Source organism: Muntiacus reevesi, chromosome 2 (genome assembly GCF_963930625.1).
Source record: "Muntiacus reevesi chromosome 2, mMunRee1.1, whole genome shotgun sequence".
NCBI classification, from domain to species: domain Eukaryota; kingdom Metazoa; phylum Chordata; class Mammalia; order Artiodactyla; family Cervidae; genus Muntiacus; species Muntiacus reevesi.
The window spans coordinates 228,540,417-228,556,072 of NC_089250.1; the positions used below are offsets into that span (position 1 = coordinate 228,540,417).

A 15,656-nucleotide genomic window follows, 5' to 3' on the forward strand; every position below is an offset into this window, starting at 1 on the left:
AGAATCTGGAACACTGACAACACCAAAGGCTGACAAGGATGTAAAGCTATGAGAACACTCATTCATTGTTGGTGTGAATGTAAAATGCTACAGCCACGTTAGAAGACAGTTCAGCAATTTCTTACACATCTAAACACACTCTTATCTTACAGTCCAGAAATTATGCTTCCTGATATTCACCTTAAACAGTTAAAAACATATCTGCACAGAAACCTGAACACAATGTTTAAAACAGCTCAATTCATAACTGCCAAAACTTGGACACAACCAAGATGTCCCTCAGTAAGCAAATGGATAAACTGTGGAACTTCCAGAAAATGGAATATTATTCTTTTAAAAAAGAAGAGCTATCCAACCCTGAAAAGACATGGAGGAAGATTAAATAGATATTAATAAGTGAAAGAAGACAATCTGAAAAGGTTACACCCTATATGATTCCAACTATCTGACATTCTGGAAAAGGCAAAACTATGGAGATGGTAAACACATCAGTGGTTCCCAGGGATCACGGAGAAGGAGGGATGAATAGGCAAAGCACAGAGGATTTTTAGGACAGTGAAAATACTCAGTGATATTGTAATGATGGTACATGTCATTATATATTTATTCACACACAGAATGTACAACACCAAGAGTGAATAATAATGTAAACTATGGACTTCAGGTGACAATGATGTGTCAATGTAGAGTCATCAATTTTAACAAATTTACCAGTCTAGTGGAAGATGCCACCATGAAGGAAGCTATGCACGTGGGAGGGCAAAGGGTATATAAGAAATCTCTGTACCGTCTTCTCAACTTGGTTGAAACTAAAACTGCTATAAATAAAGTCTTACTGTGTGTTCATTTCAAAATATATACAAATATCAAATCATTATATTATACACCTGAAACTAACCCATTGCTATTACTAATACATATAACTAATATAACATTACATCAATTATATCAATTTTTTAAATATTTATTATAGTTGATCCACAATGTTAATTTCTACTGTACAGCAAAGTAATTCAGTTATATATATATATATATATATATATATATATATATATATTCTTTTTCACATTCTTTTCTATTATGGTTTATCATATTGAATATAGCTCCCTGTGCTACACATGAAGACCTTGTTGTTTATCCACTATATATACACCAGTTTGCATCTGCTAATTCCAAACTCCCGATCCTTCTCCCGTACAACCCCTGTTGGCAACTGCAAGTCTGTTCTCTACGTCTGCGAATCTGTTTCTGTTTCATAGATATGTTCATCTGTGTTGTATTTTAGATTCCACATACAAGTGATATCATATGGTGTTTGTATTTCTCTGACTTACTTCACTTAGTATGATAATCCCTAGATCCATCCATGTTGCAGCAAATGTCATTATTTCATACTTCTTTAGAATGAGTAATATTCCATGGTATAGATACACCACATCTTCTTTATCCATTCATCTGTTGATGGATACTTAGGTTGCTCCCATGTTTATAGTGCTACTATAAACATAGCGGTTCAGGTATCTTCTCAAATTATAGTTTTATCTGGCTATATGCTGAAGAGTGGGATTGTTGGATCATATGGTAATTCTGTTTTTAGTTTTTGAGGAACTGCCACACTGTTTTCCACAGTGGCTGCACCACTTTACATTCCAGCCAACAGTGTTCCCTTTTCTCCACACCCTGTCTTACATTTATTACTTGTAGACTTGGGTTTTTTTAGGTTAATTTGTGCTTTTGTCAGTATAATTTAACTACAGTGGCCTAGAAACTTTTTTGATGTTAAAAAAAATCACAATCCAACAAACACATACACATATATAATATACATATATTTATAAAAGTGAAACAAAAGTTTTGCCAAAAACTTCTATCCTGAGTGTTAATTTTTTTTGAGACTTTTTAAAAGAAGTTTTAGGTTTACAACAAAACTGATAGGAAAGTACAGAAATTCCCCATATCACCGGTGCCTCTTCTCACATGCATAACCAATATCAACAGAGTAGTACCTTTAAAAAAAAAAAAAAAAACAAGGATGAACTACATTGACATATAGCACCAAAGTCAAAGCCCACAATTCACATTTAGGTTTCACTTTAATGAAATGAATAGTGTTCCACATTCTGCAGATTTGGACAAAAGTTTGATGACATATAACCATCATTATAATATTCAAAGTATTTTCACTGCTCATAGAAACTTCTGTATCTGTGTATTCATCTCCCTTTCACTCCCTCAAACTCTTGGCACTGTTCTTTTTATTGTCTCCATAGTTTTGTCTTTTCCAGAATGGCATATAGAATCTTTTTTTTTTTTTTTCCTTTCTTTTTCCTTAAACAGAGAGGTTCAAAGCTTTTATGTCTGTAAGATCGCTCATGGCCTACCCATGTATGGACCAAATAGGCTCTAGATGGCAAATTCACCTACTAAATACTGTAGTTTTCCTTCAAATGTTGAGCCCTGTCCCACTGGTCCTGCCCAGCAGCCACGTGGAGGTACAGGAGGACATGTGTTGGTTACTTGTTCATAGAAGGCCACAAATTTTGTGCCTCTTGTTACAATGAACCCTGATTCCTGTTGGGTGTGTTGTAAGCAAAGGAGCCATTTCTTCAGGCCCCCTACTCTGAGCACACCTCGGACTTTTAATTGATGGCCATTCTGACCAAAGTGAGGTGGTACCCCATTATAGTTTTGATTTGCATCTCTCTAATAATTAGTGATTATGAGCACTTTTCATGTGCCTATTGGCCATCTGTATGTCTTTCTTGAAAAAATACCTACTTAGGTCTTCTCCCCATTTTTCATCGGGTTGCTTCTTTTTTTGTTTTTGAGTTGGATAAGCTGTTTATATATTCTGGAAATTAAGTCTTTGTTGGTCATATCATGTACAATTATTTTCTCCATAATTATATACTAAATTTATAATTATGTTTGTAATATATAGGACTTCCTGGTGGCTCAGTGGTAAAGAATCCACCTGGCAATGCAGGAGACAGGGGTTTGATCCCTGGGCCAAGAAGATCCCCTGGAGAAGGAAATGGCTACCCACTCCAGTCTTTTTGCCTTGGAAATCCCATGAACAGAGGAGCCTGGTGGGCTACAGCCCATAGGGTCACAAAAGAGTTGGACACACTTAGCAACTAAACAACATGTAATCATAATTATGTATATTATACACTATTACACCTTAATTTCTAAAACTGAATTATAGTTGATGCACAATGTTATATGCTATATGTATATAATAAAATATTGATACAAAATTTTTAAAGGTTATACTCCATTTACAATAGTTATGAAATACTGGCTATATCCCGTTATACAATATATCCTTTTAGCTTATTTATACATGACAGCTTGTAGTTCTTAATCTCCTACCCCTATATTGCCCATCCCCCCTTAATTACACCTCAAATTTTAAATAGTCTTTAAAAATTAATTTTAGACAAAGGAGACAAGAATATACAATGGAGAAAAGACAGGCTTTTCAGCAAGTAGGGTTGGGAAAGCGGGACAGTCACACGTAAATCAATGAAGTTAGAACACTCCCTCACAAACACAAACTCAAAATGGCTTAAAGACTTAAATATAAGACATGACACCATAAAACTCCTAGAAGAAAACATATGCAAAATATTCTCTGACATTTCTTAGATCAGTCTTCCAAGGCAATAGAAATAAAAGCAAAAGTAAACAAATGGGGCCTAATCAAATATATAAGCTTTTGCACAGAAAACTGTAAACAAAATGAAAAGACAACCTATGGAATGGGAGAAAATATTTCCAAATAATGTGACTGACAAGGGCTTAATTTCCAGAATACATAAACAGCTCCTACAGCTCAATATCAAAAAAACAAACAACTCAATTAGTAAATGGGCAAAAGACCTAAATAGATATTTCTCCAAAGAAGATATACAGATGGCCAGTGGGCACCTGAAAAGATGCTCAGCATTGCTAAGTGTTAGAGAAACACAAATCAAAACTATGGTGAGGTAACACCTCACACCAGTTAGAATGGCCATCATCAAAAAATCTACAAATAATAAATGCTGGAGAAGATGTGGAGAAAACTGAACCCTTTTACAGTTTCGATGGGAATGTAAACATAATGGAAACCAGTGTGGAGGTTCCTCAAAATCTAGAGTTACCATAAGATCCAGCAATCCCATTCCTGGGCATACATACCTAAACAACACTGTAATTCGAAAAGATACGTGTACCCCTATGTTTATAGCTGTGCTATTTACAATAATGAAGACACGGAAGCAACCTAAGTATCCATTAACAGATAAATGGATAAAGACGTGGTATTACTCCTTCTAAAAATGAATGGAATAATGCTATAATCAGTAGCATGGATGGACCTAAAAATTATCATATGAAGTACAGTAAATCAGACAGAGACAGACAAATACTATATGATACCACTTATACGTGGAATCTTAAAAAAAAAAAATACAATATGAACTTGTTTACAAAACAGAAACACTCTCAGCCTTAGCGCCATCTTTTGAGAAACCTCTGCGCCATGAGAGCGAAGTGGAGGAAGAAGTGAATGCGCAGGCTGAAGCGCAAAAGAAGAAAGGTGAGGCAGAGGTCCAAGTAAACTTGTACACCCATGGAAGCCACAGAAGCAGAAACAAGGGACGCCAGAGGCCAGGGACGCTGGTACAAATTGTGGACTGCATGCCTACTATCTAGAACTTCTCAGTGGACCTGGAACATCTATGGCCATTCCGATCGCCTTGACCACCTTTGAGAGACCGACCTTGCTCGGATCCAAGCCGTCCCTTTTGGTCCTTTGCCCTGGACCTGTGATAACTGTGGACTAGTTCTCTTCTCAGTTGTGGCTGAATGTAATGTGTACAATAAATCATCTCTTTTGCTGTCTTAGCGGAAAAAAAAAACCAAAAAAAACAGAAACAAACTCACAGACATAGAAAATAAAAAGCAATGGGCAAAATTTGGTAACTGATGCTTACCAAAAAGGGAAGGGGGGAAAATGAGAAGTTTGGGATTAACAGATACACATAACTATATGTAAAATAAAAAACAAGGGCCTACTGTATAGCACAGGGACTATATTCAGTATTTTGCAATAACCTATAATGGGAAAATCTGAAAAAGGATATATAAATATACACACACATACACCTGAATCACTTTGCTGTATACCTGAAACTAACACAACATTGTAAATCAATTTTTTTAAACAGTCTTTAAAAGAATCCTGTGTATCAGTAAGAAAAGAAAAACTAAAGAGTGTAATGCTGGCAATAAGAACAGACATATAAATCAATCGAATAGAGTTGAGAGTCCAGAAATAAACCTATTAATCTGTCATCAACTGACTTTCAACAATGGTGCCAAGACCACACAATGAGGAAAAACTAGTCTCAACTAAAGGTGCTAGAACAGTGAAATATGCACGTATAACAGAATGAAGCTGAACTCGTACATCACACTATATACAAAAATTAACTCAAAATGAATCAAGGACATACATATAACAACTAAAACTATAAAACCCTTAGATGAGAGAAAGGGTAAATCTTTATAATGTTGGGTCACACAATAGTTTCTTAGTTCTGGCACCAAAAGCACAAGCAATGAAAGAAAAAACAGATATACTGGACTACATCAAAATGAAAAACTTCTGTGCATCAAAGGGTACCATCAAGAGAGTAAAAACACAACCCACATAATGGGTTTTTGCAAATATTTGCAAATCATATGTCTGATAAGGCACTCATCTCACACACTGGCAAAGTAATGCTCAAAATTCTCCAAGTGAGGCTTCAACAGTACGTGAACTGAGAACTTCCAGATATTCAAGCTGGATTTAGAAAAGGCAGAGGAACCAGAGATCAAATTGCCAACACCCATTGGATCACAGAAAAAGCAAGAGAATTCAGAAAAACATCCACTTTTACGCTAAAGATTTTGTGTGGATCACAACTGTGGAAAATTCTTAAAGAGATGGGAGTACCAGATCACCTTACCTGCTTCCTGAGAAATCTGTGTGCAGGTCAAGAAGCAACAGTTAGAACCAGACATGGAACAGACTGGTTCCAAATTATGAAAGGAGTACAGTAAAGCTCTATATTGTCACCCAGCTTATTTAGCCTATATGCAGAGTACATCATACAAAATGCTGGGCTGGATGAGGCACAAGATGGAATCAAGATTGCTGGGAGAAACATCAAAAGCCTCAGATATGCAGATGACACCACCCTAATGGCAGAAAGCAAAGAGGAACTAAAGAGCCTCTTGATGAAAGTAAAAGAGAAGAGTAAAAAAGCTGGCTTAAAACTCAACAATCAAAAAGTGATGATCACGGCATTGGGTCCTATCACTTCATGGCAAATAGATATGGAAACAATGGAAACAGTGACAGACTTTATTTTCTTGGGCTCCAAACTCAGAGCAGTTGGTGACTGCAACCATGAAATTCATATACACTTGTTCCTTGAGAGAGAAGCTATGACCAACCTAGACAGCATATTAAAAAGCAGAGACGTTACTTTGCCAACAAAGATCCATCTAGTCAAAGCTATGGTTTTTCCAGTAGTCAAGTATGGATATGAGAGTTGGACCATAAAGAAAGCTAAGCGCCAAAGAACTGATGCTTTTGAACTGTGGTGTTGAGGAAGACTCTTTTAAGAGTCCCTTGGACTGCAAGGAGATCTAAGCAGTCCATCCTAAAGGAAATCAGTCCTGAATGTTCATTGGAAGGACTGATGTTGAAGCTGAAACTCTAATACTTTGGCCACCTGATGCGAAGAACTGACTCTTTGGAAAAGACCCTGATGCTGGAAAAGATTGAAGGCAGGAGGAGAAGGGGACAAGAGAGGGTGAGATGGCTGGATAGCATCACTGACTCAATAGACAGGAGTTGGTGATGGACAGGGAAGCCTGGCATGCTATAGTCCATGGGGTTGCAAAGAGTCAGACATGACTGAGCAACTGAACTGAACTGAACTGAAGGGTCTAGCATCCAGGATATACAAAACCACTTAAAACTCAAATAAAACAACCCAATTGACAAGTCAATTAAAAATGGGCAATGAGGGCTTCCCTGGTGGCTCAGTGGTAAAGAATCTGCCTGCCAATGCAGGAGACACAAGTTGGATCCCTGATCTAGAAAGATCCCACATGCGCAAAGGAAAGAAGCCTGTGTGCCACAACTATTGAGCTTGTGCTCCAGAGCCTGGAAATCACGACTACTGGACCCCCATACTACAACTACTGAAGCCCATACACCCTAGAGCCTGTGCTCCACAAGAAGCAGCCACCTCAAGAGAAGCCTGTAGAAGCTACAAGAGAAGTAGTAGAAGCTACTACTGAAGAGTAGCCCTTCTTTGCTGAAACTAGAGACAAGCCTGTACAGCCAAAAACAAATAAAATTAATTTTTTTAAAAAATGGGCAACGAACCTGAATAGATATTTCTCCAAGGAACATATATAAATGACCAAGAAACACATGAAAAAATGTTCAATGTCTTTAATTATTAGGGAATTGCAAATCAAAACCACAATGATTCAGCACTTTCACTGCCATGGTCCAGGTTCAATCCCTGGTTGGGGAATTGAGATCCTACAAGCCATGCGGTGGAGCCAAAAAACAAAACTTGAGTAGTAATGTCCTAAAAAGAATATATTAAACACACACATAATTTAGACATGAATATTAACAGCAGCACTATTCACAATAACCAAAAGGTGTAAACCACCAAAATGTCCATCAACTGCTGAATGGATTAACAAAATGCGATATATCCACACAATGGAATGTCATTTGGCCATAAAAAAGAACAAAGTACTGATATACAGAACAATATGGATAAACCAAATGAAAGAAGTCAGATATCAAAGGACACATTGCATGACTCCACTTATATGAAATATCAATAATAGGCAAATCCACAGAAACAGAAAGCAAATTCGTAGTTACTAGGGACTAGAGGGAGCATGAATCAGGAAGTGAGTGCTTAATTGAAAACAGGGTCTCATTTTGAAGTGATGAAAATGTTCTAGAACTAGATGGTGGTGATGGTTATACCATACTGTGAATATATTATGCCATTGAAGTATATATATACTTTAAAATGTTTATATGGTGAATTTTATATCTTTCAATAAAAAAATCAATTTTATTTCTATATATAATAAATGAACATTGATAAAATGAAAATTTTAAAATAATTCAACTTATAGTAGCATCCAAAAAATTAAATTCATAACAAAAAACTTAACAAATATGTACAAAATCTATACATTGAAAACAATAAAGCACTGCTGAGAGAAAGTAGCAGCAGTAAATTTCTCTTGCTCAGAGGGAAAGTTAAAAAGAATTTTAAAAGAAACATATATTAAGGCCTCCATTTTGGCATAAAAGATGTCTTACAAATGGTTTTAATTAAGAGAACTTGAAATGAATTACTTTTTCTAGTTAAAAATAATAAAATTTTATACATATCAGTTCAGTTCAGTCACTCAGTTCAGTCGCTCAGTCGCTCAGACTCTTTGCAACCCCAGCACACCAGGCCTCCCTGTCCATCACCAACTCCCAGAGTTTACTCAAACTCATGTCCATAGAGTCGGTAATGCCATCCAGCCATCTCATCCTCTGTCATCCCCTTCTCCTCCTGCCCCTAATCCCTCCCAGCATCAGGGACTCTTCCAATGAGTCAACTCTTCACATGAGGTGGCCAAAGTATTGGAGTTTCGGCTTCAGCATCAGTCCTTCCAATGAACACCCAGGACTGATCTCCTTTAGGATGGACTAGGTGGATCTCCCTGCAGTCCAAGGGACTCTCAAGAATCTTCTCCAACACCATAGTTCAGAAGCATCAATTTTTGGTGCTCAGCTTTCTTCACAGCCCAGCTCTCACATCCATACATGACCACTGGAAAAACCATAGCCTTGACTAGATGGATCTTTGTTGGTGAAGTAATGTTTCTGCTTTTTAATATGCTATCTGCTGCTGCTGCTGCTAAGTCACTTCAGTCGTATCCGACTCTGTGCGACCTTAGGTTGGTGATAACTTTCCTTCCAAGGAGTAAGCGTCTTTTAATTTCATGGCTGCAATCACCATCTGCAGTGATTTTGGAGCCCAAAAAAATAGTCTGACACTATTTCCACTGTTTCCCCATCTATTCCTAATGAAGTGATGAGACCAGATGCCAGGATCTTAGTTTTCTGAATGTTGAGCTTTAAGTCAACTTTTTCACTCTCCTCTTTCACTTTCATCAAGAGGCTTTTTAGTAAAACAAAATGATGTTAATACTAATCCTGTGTAATCATGAGTAAGCATCTTGTACCTTGAAAACGTTCTGTGAAAGGATATAAAACCGGTTGTCAAAAAGTAAAACAGACTTGGCCCTATCAAAAAAAAAAAAAAAAGAGGCTTTTTAGTTCCTCTTCACTTTCTGCCATAAGGGTAGTGTCATCTGCACATCTGAGGTTATTGATATTTCTCCCGGCAACCTTGATTCCAGCTTGTGCTTCTTCCAGCCCAGAGTTTTTCATGATGTACTCTGCATATAAGTTAAATAAGCAGGGTGACAACATACAGCCTTGGCATACTCCTTTTCCTGTTTGGAACCAGTCTGTTGGTCCATGTCGAGTTCTAACTGTTGCTTCCTGACCTGCATACAGATTTCTCAAGAGGCAGGTCAGGTGGTCTGGTATTCCCATCTCTTTCAGAATTTTCCACAGTTTGTGGTGATCCACACAGTCAAAGGCTTTGGCATAGTCAATAAAGCAGAAATAGATGTTTTTCTGGAACTGTCTTGCTTTTTTGATGATCCAGTGGATATTGGCAATTTGATCTCTGGTTCCTCTGCCTTTTCTAAAACCAGCTTGAACATCTGGAAGTTCACGGTTCACGTATTGCTGAAGCCTGGCTTGGAGAATTTTGAGCATTACTTTACTAGCGTGTGAGCTGAGTGCAATTGTGCAGTAGTTTGAGCATTCTTTAGCATTGCCTTTCTTTGGGATTGGAATGAAAACTGCCCTTTTCCAGTCCTGTGGCCACTGCTGAGTTTTTCAAATTTGCTGGCATATAAGTGCAGCACTTTCACAGCATCATCTTTCAGGATTTCAAATAGCTCAACTGGAATTTCATCACCTCCACTAGCTTTGTTCGTAGGAGTCAATAAAAAAATTTTTTTCAGTAGTACCTCAGCCCCGCCGCTCCTCGGCCCATGGCCGCCTACCCGTACCGCCCGGGCCCGGCGCCGGCCCTGCCGCGGGCGCCGCGCTGCCGGACCAGAGCTTCCTGTGGAACGTCTTCCAGAGGGTTGATAAGGACAGGAGCGGTGTGATATCTGACGACGAGCTTCAGCAAGCACTGTCCAATGGCACCTGGACTCCATTTAATCCAGTGACTGTCAGATCGATCATATCCATGTTTGACAGAGAGAACAAGGCTGGCGCGAACTTCAGTGAGTTCACTGGTGTCTGGAAGTACATCACGGACTGGCAGAACGTCTTCCGCACGTACGACAGAGACAACTCGGGCATGATCGACAAGAACGAGCTCAAGCAAGCCCTCTCAGGTTTCGGGTACCGGCTCTCTGACCAGTTTCACGACATCCTCATTCGGAAGTTTGACCGACAAGGCCGAAGGCAGATTGCCTTCGACGACTTCATCCAGGGCTGCATTGTGCTGCAGAGGTTGACAGATATATTCAGACGCTACGATACAGACCAGGACGGCTGGATCCAAGTGTCATATGAACAGTATCTGTCCATGGTCTTCAGCATCGTATGACCCTGCCTTTCTGCAAATACCAGCATGACTTATGGGAAAAAAAAAAAGACTGAAAATGCCAAATCTCTTACCTTTAATGAAACAGACACCAATGCAGTTAGATACTGTTCTTTCTTTAAATTTTGTATAACTACTATTTGGGGACCCAACTGTATATATGTGGATAAGCTGGTTAACGTTTCCCACTTGTAACAATAGTTATATCTTTCCTTAGATACAGACGTTTGATATGAGGCTGTTTAATTGTGCCATGAGGTAACATAATAATGTTTCAGGTATTCTGCTTGCAAAAAGCTTATCATGTGCTTTTTTAGATAGCTCTAGTTCTAGAGTGGAAATGCTTTATTAGCCAATAGGAACTTTAAATAATATGGAACTTGCACAGAAGGCCACTCACGTGCCTTACTTTTTAAAGGGGGTTTACTGTATTCACTGTGCAGCATAAGCAATAAAGCACACGTATCCTTGTGCCCGTCTGTCTCAGCTGCACTCACCTGGAGCTCCGAGGCGTCCAGCAACCTGGGGTGTCCCCTGGCCCTGGTCATGGGAGTCCCAAGATTTGTCCATCCTCTGTGACAGGAGTTGGTTTACATTTGGTAAAACTTTGGAAATACAAATCCAAGTTTAAAAAAAAAATTTTTTTTCCATTGGGTTATGTATGACACATTAGTAAAGGGTAAACAAAACTCCATCATTAGAAAAAAATACCTTTGGTCACCTTTCTGTCACTCTGACCCTGTCAACCCAATAAAGATGGAATGGCAGCAGTGTTACTAAGCAATGCTGCTTAAAGTAAAACTGACCCTTTGTTGGCATCTGGACTGGAAGGCTCCTGGTGAGAAGCCACAGCTTCAGGCTTCCCTAAATGCAGTATATTCATTCCATTCTCTGCAAAACCTTGGAAGTTAAGGCCTTGCTCATGGGCTAAAAAACATGAAATTACCAAGCCATGATAACTTGCAACCACTGGCATGAGCTTTTTTTTTCCTCTTCTTTACACCTGGGCTGTCATTTAGGGAAGCAGAGAAAACCTCAGGAATGCTGTGAGGATCCTTACTGACCACAATTCTGATGCTGTTCTCACCACATGCAGTGTTTATTTTCATAACTGAGAGTTTTTAAATGTCAATCTGATCCCCAGATCAACAGCGATCATAAAACCACTTCATGACCTAATGAATTTAGTTTAGAAAGCAGATATTGAAAGTTCAAGAAACCACATAAGTAAGGCAAACTCATCTCTTAAAAAGTTAGAAGAATATGCAACATTATAGAGGAGAGAACTCAGAAAAATAGGATTTTAATGGGGACTTAGTATTTTAAAGTGTTCTACTAAAAACTAGACCAAATTAATGACTATTGGTATTATGCAAATTATTTAAAAGCATATAGATCATTAAATACTTAAGTCTAAAAGGAAAGCATCATTACACTGCAGACCTTACTGTCACATTTAAGCATCCGCCCAGGTGGCGGGGCGGGGGGGGGGGGGACACGACAGTTTGGGGGGTCCACCATACACATCTGAAATGGAAACAAAGCAACCCTGACTGGCAGGAGGGGGATTTGGGAGCCAGGAGCCCTGACTTAGGACTCAGGCACTCCCGTCGGGGCAGCAGGGGGCTGAGGGACCGTTCTCGTCCACATGGGCCGCTGCCCTACACTCCTGCCGCTGTCACCGGAGCCGGACAGGCCACTCGGGGAGGCTCCGGACAGGTCGCCCCGTCGGCTCAGGATAAACCCACGCCCCCTATCACGCAGCCCAGCCACAGGGCAAGACACTCGCCCATCTGACCGCCGCCAGGTGGACACCGGCCGGGCTGCGGCTCCGGGCGCTTCCCCGGCAACCCCTCGGCTCGGCCGAGCCGGTTCGGGGATCCCGCGGTGGCCACAGAGCCCGAGAGCTGGCCCACTCGCTCGGCCGCCGGGACCCCGGCGAGGCGGCCTCTCCACAGCCAACGGCCACGGGCAACGGCCACTTGCCCGCGCGCACCCGCTCCGCTGGCCCGCGTGTTCGGTGCCCGGCTCCCGGCGCGCACCTGTTGGTCTCACTCGGGGCATGATTTGGTGGCCATCTTCACTTTCTTGGCTCAAGTTGCAGACAAGCTTTTTTCCGAAGGGAGCGGCGGCAGCAGCGGCTCGGGCTCCGCCCCTCCGTACCTCAGCCGCCCAGCCTCAGCCCGCCAGGCCCAGGCTAGCCAGACCCAGGCTCTGACGGGTGAGAGCGGGAGCTCTCGCTCAGAGAGGGCGCAAGCTCGCTCAGAGCCCGCGGGCCGAGGGGGCGAGGCGCGACGTGCGCCGGCTCTGAGGGTCTGCGGAACAGCCCCCATTCACACGGACCAGCTTCTCACAAGATTGCTTGGCCTGGATCTTCTGGCGCAACAATGGGTACGCCCCCTCTAGGCCGGCATGGGGGCGTGGCTTGCCGCGACTCCGCAGTGAAGGGCGTCGGGCTCGACCAATGAATGGGTCGTGGTATTGAGCACAGATAGGATCATGGTGCTGAGCCTGCCCTCTCTCGAGAGGAAGAAGAGAGAGTGAAAAGCAGGTGGTGAGTGAGTTGCTTAGCACAGATCCTCATGTTTGATAAACTTCAGTTTCGCAAGTCTAATCATTGAGGAATTGGAGTAGAGATGTCATTAACGCCCTGGACCCATCGTTGGTGATTAAAAATTCATTCGTTTAACGATATGATAGGGCCTAAGGCCCTAGTGGGCAAATTTGAATAATATGCAATTTGTCTGCCCTCCAAAACCATCTAGCTGTTTAGATCTGTTACTACTTAAGAGTACACAGTGAAAGACCAGTTTGTTTTAAATTCATCATGTATTTTTAAGAAAAAAAAATTACTCGTAAAATGAAGTGAAAAAAATATATACAAAATACAAGTTTATTTTTAAATGTGGAATTCGACAGCCATAAAATTACACTTAAAAAAATTACATTTCGACAATCGGAGCAAACATAACAAAGAAAATAATTTAAGAAAGTAAACTTTATTCTGACAAAATTTGCCAATGAGCATTTATTACAATGGCTATTGCACTGATATCTGTTCTACAATTTTAAGGAAAGCAAAGGCATCAGTGAAATTTCTATTCTACATGTTAATACTTGTAAGCACACTTTGAATGAAGACAATGTATATAAATATTTAAAGTTTTCAATGTGACAAATAAGGTTGCTTCTTGTTTAGTCATTTACCTAAATGAGTTTGGATTGATAAAAGCGCCACTTGTAGAGAAAAATTTATATCGAAACTGTCTCTGGGTTCTCGTGACAGGAAAACTATTTAAAACCATTAAACTATGTTAATGGTGATGGAAGAATAGATTTTAAAGCAATTTTAGTAAATTCATGATTCATTCTTACCCTTTATCCAAAATGATATGATGATGTAGTTTCATAATTTATATTCGGAGGAGGAGGGGCCCCCTCAGAAAGGAGCACGAGGCTTTAGAGGGGATGAAGGGAGAGAGATTTGGACCCCAAATTTTCTCACTGTTCTTTGGCTTTTGTGTGGTCCCAGACGATATGCCTCATCCAGCCTCAAAGCTGCTGACGGGCAGCTGGAAATGACACAGGAGCCGCAAAAGAAGCCTGACCCCTGCTGTTCAGGAAGGCGTTCACTGATCACATCCTGATGGTGGGACGGAACGGGGAGAAAGGCTGGGGTCAGCCCCAAATCCAGCCCTTCCAAAACCTCACTCTGCTCTCGGCCAGCTCGGCCCTCCATTACTCCCTGCAGCTCCTCGAAGACCTGAAGGCGTTCAAACGCGGGAAGCAGCGCATGCACCTCTTCCGACTTTGGCTCAACAGGGAACTCAGGCTGTGTTCAGCCCTGCGCCTCTGCCTGCAGTTTTGACAAAGCTGAGTTGTTGGAGTGCATCCGCCGGCTGGTGGAAGAAGACAAGGATGGGTCCTGAGGGCGTGGACTCCAGCCTCTATGTGAGGCCGGTGGTAATCTGTAAGAAACCCTCGCTAGCTGTCTGCAATCTTCCCTGGATATGCCTTGAGCCCTGTCTCCCTCCTGACGGATCCATCCTTCATCTGAGCCTGGGTAGGTGGGGTCAGCGACTGCAAGCTGAGGGAAAATTAAGCGCCCACCGCCTTCGTGCAGCAGGAGGCACAAAAGAAGGGCTGCGAACAACTCCTCTGGCTATACGGGCCTGACCTCCAATTCATCAAGGTGGGCACTATGAGTATCTTCGTCTTCTGGACCCACGACGACGATGGGGCGCTGGAACTGGTGACTCCGACACTGGACCGTGTCATCCTGCCTTGACTAGTCGGACAGAGTCTGCTGGACCTGACTTGGCCCTGGAGTGAGTTCCAGATGGTGGAATGTAAGATCACCATGAACGTGTTCCTGCGGGCGCTGGAGGAGTCTATGCTTCAGGAACTGCTTGTCAGATCTACCATAAGCATCAAATCCTGTACCAAGGCAAGTATTTCCACATTCCCACTAAGGAAAATGGGGCTGAGCTTATCCTCCACTTCCACAAGGAGCTGAAGGCGATCCAGTACGGATCAAAAGCCCACAAAAGGATGCTCTGAGTGCAATGCTGCAGGCTATGCCGGACTACTCACTCCAGGGACCACCCACCTGTAGCATCCACCCTGGTTGGACCTTCACCTCCATACCAATGACTCACCTGAAGTGATATGAAATAAAAGACGGAGGGGTCTCTGGTGTGCCCACAGCACACTCCCAAAGTCATAAGGGCCTGACCCAGACATCTTGGCCTCTAGCCCTGCCACTCAGGCCTTGGGGATCTGTACTGCCCTCTGGTCTATATTGTGTGGTCAAGGACTGTGGGGTCAAGATGTTTAGGAAACACTTGACCCCAAATCTGCATCTCTGTTTTTAGGCTGGAT

General features: G+C 41.5%; 1 non-coding gene and 2 pseudogenes across 1 annotated transcript; 2 read left to right on the forward strand and 1 right to left on the reverse strand.

The window, feature by feature from the left end:
- Positions 1-2,504: 2,504 nt before the first annotated feature.
- Positions 2,505-2,633, reverse strand: LOC136162342 (small nucleolar RNA SNORA11). Its single transcript, XR_010662142.1, has one exon. It is a non-coding gene; the product is annotated as a small nucleolar RNA SNORA11 (small nucleolar RNA).
- A 7,576-nt stretch (positions 2,634-10,209) lies between these two features.
- LOC136158657 (programmed cell death protein 6 pseudogene) lies at positions 10,210-11,396 on the forward strand (annotated as a pseudogene).
- A 2,918-nt stretch (positions 11,397-14,314) lies between these two features.
- Positions 14,315-15,335, forward strand: LOC136157442 (branched-chain-amino-acid aminotransferase, mitochondrial pseudogene; annotated as a pseudogene).
- Positions 15,336-15,656: the final 321 nt, after the last annotated feature.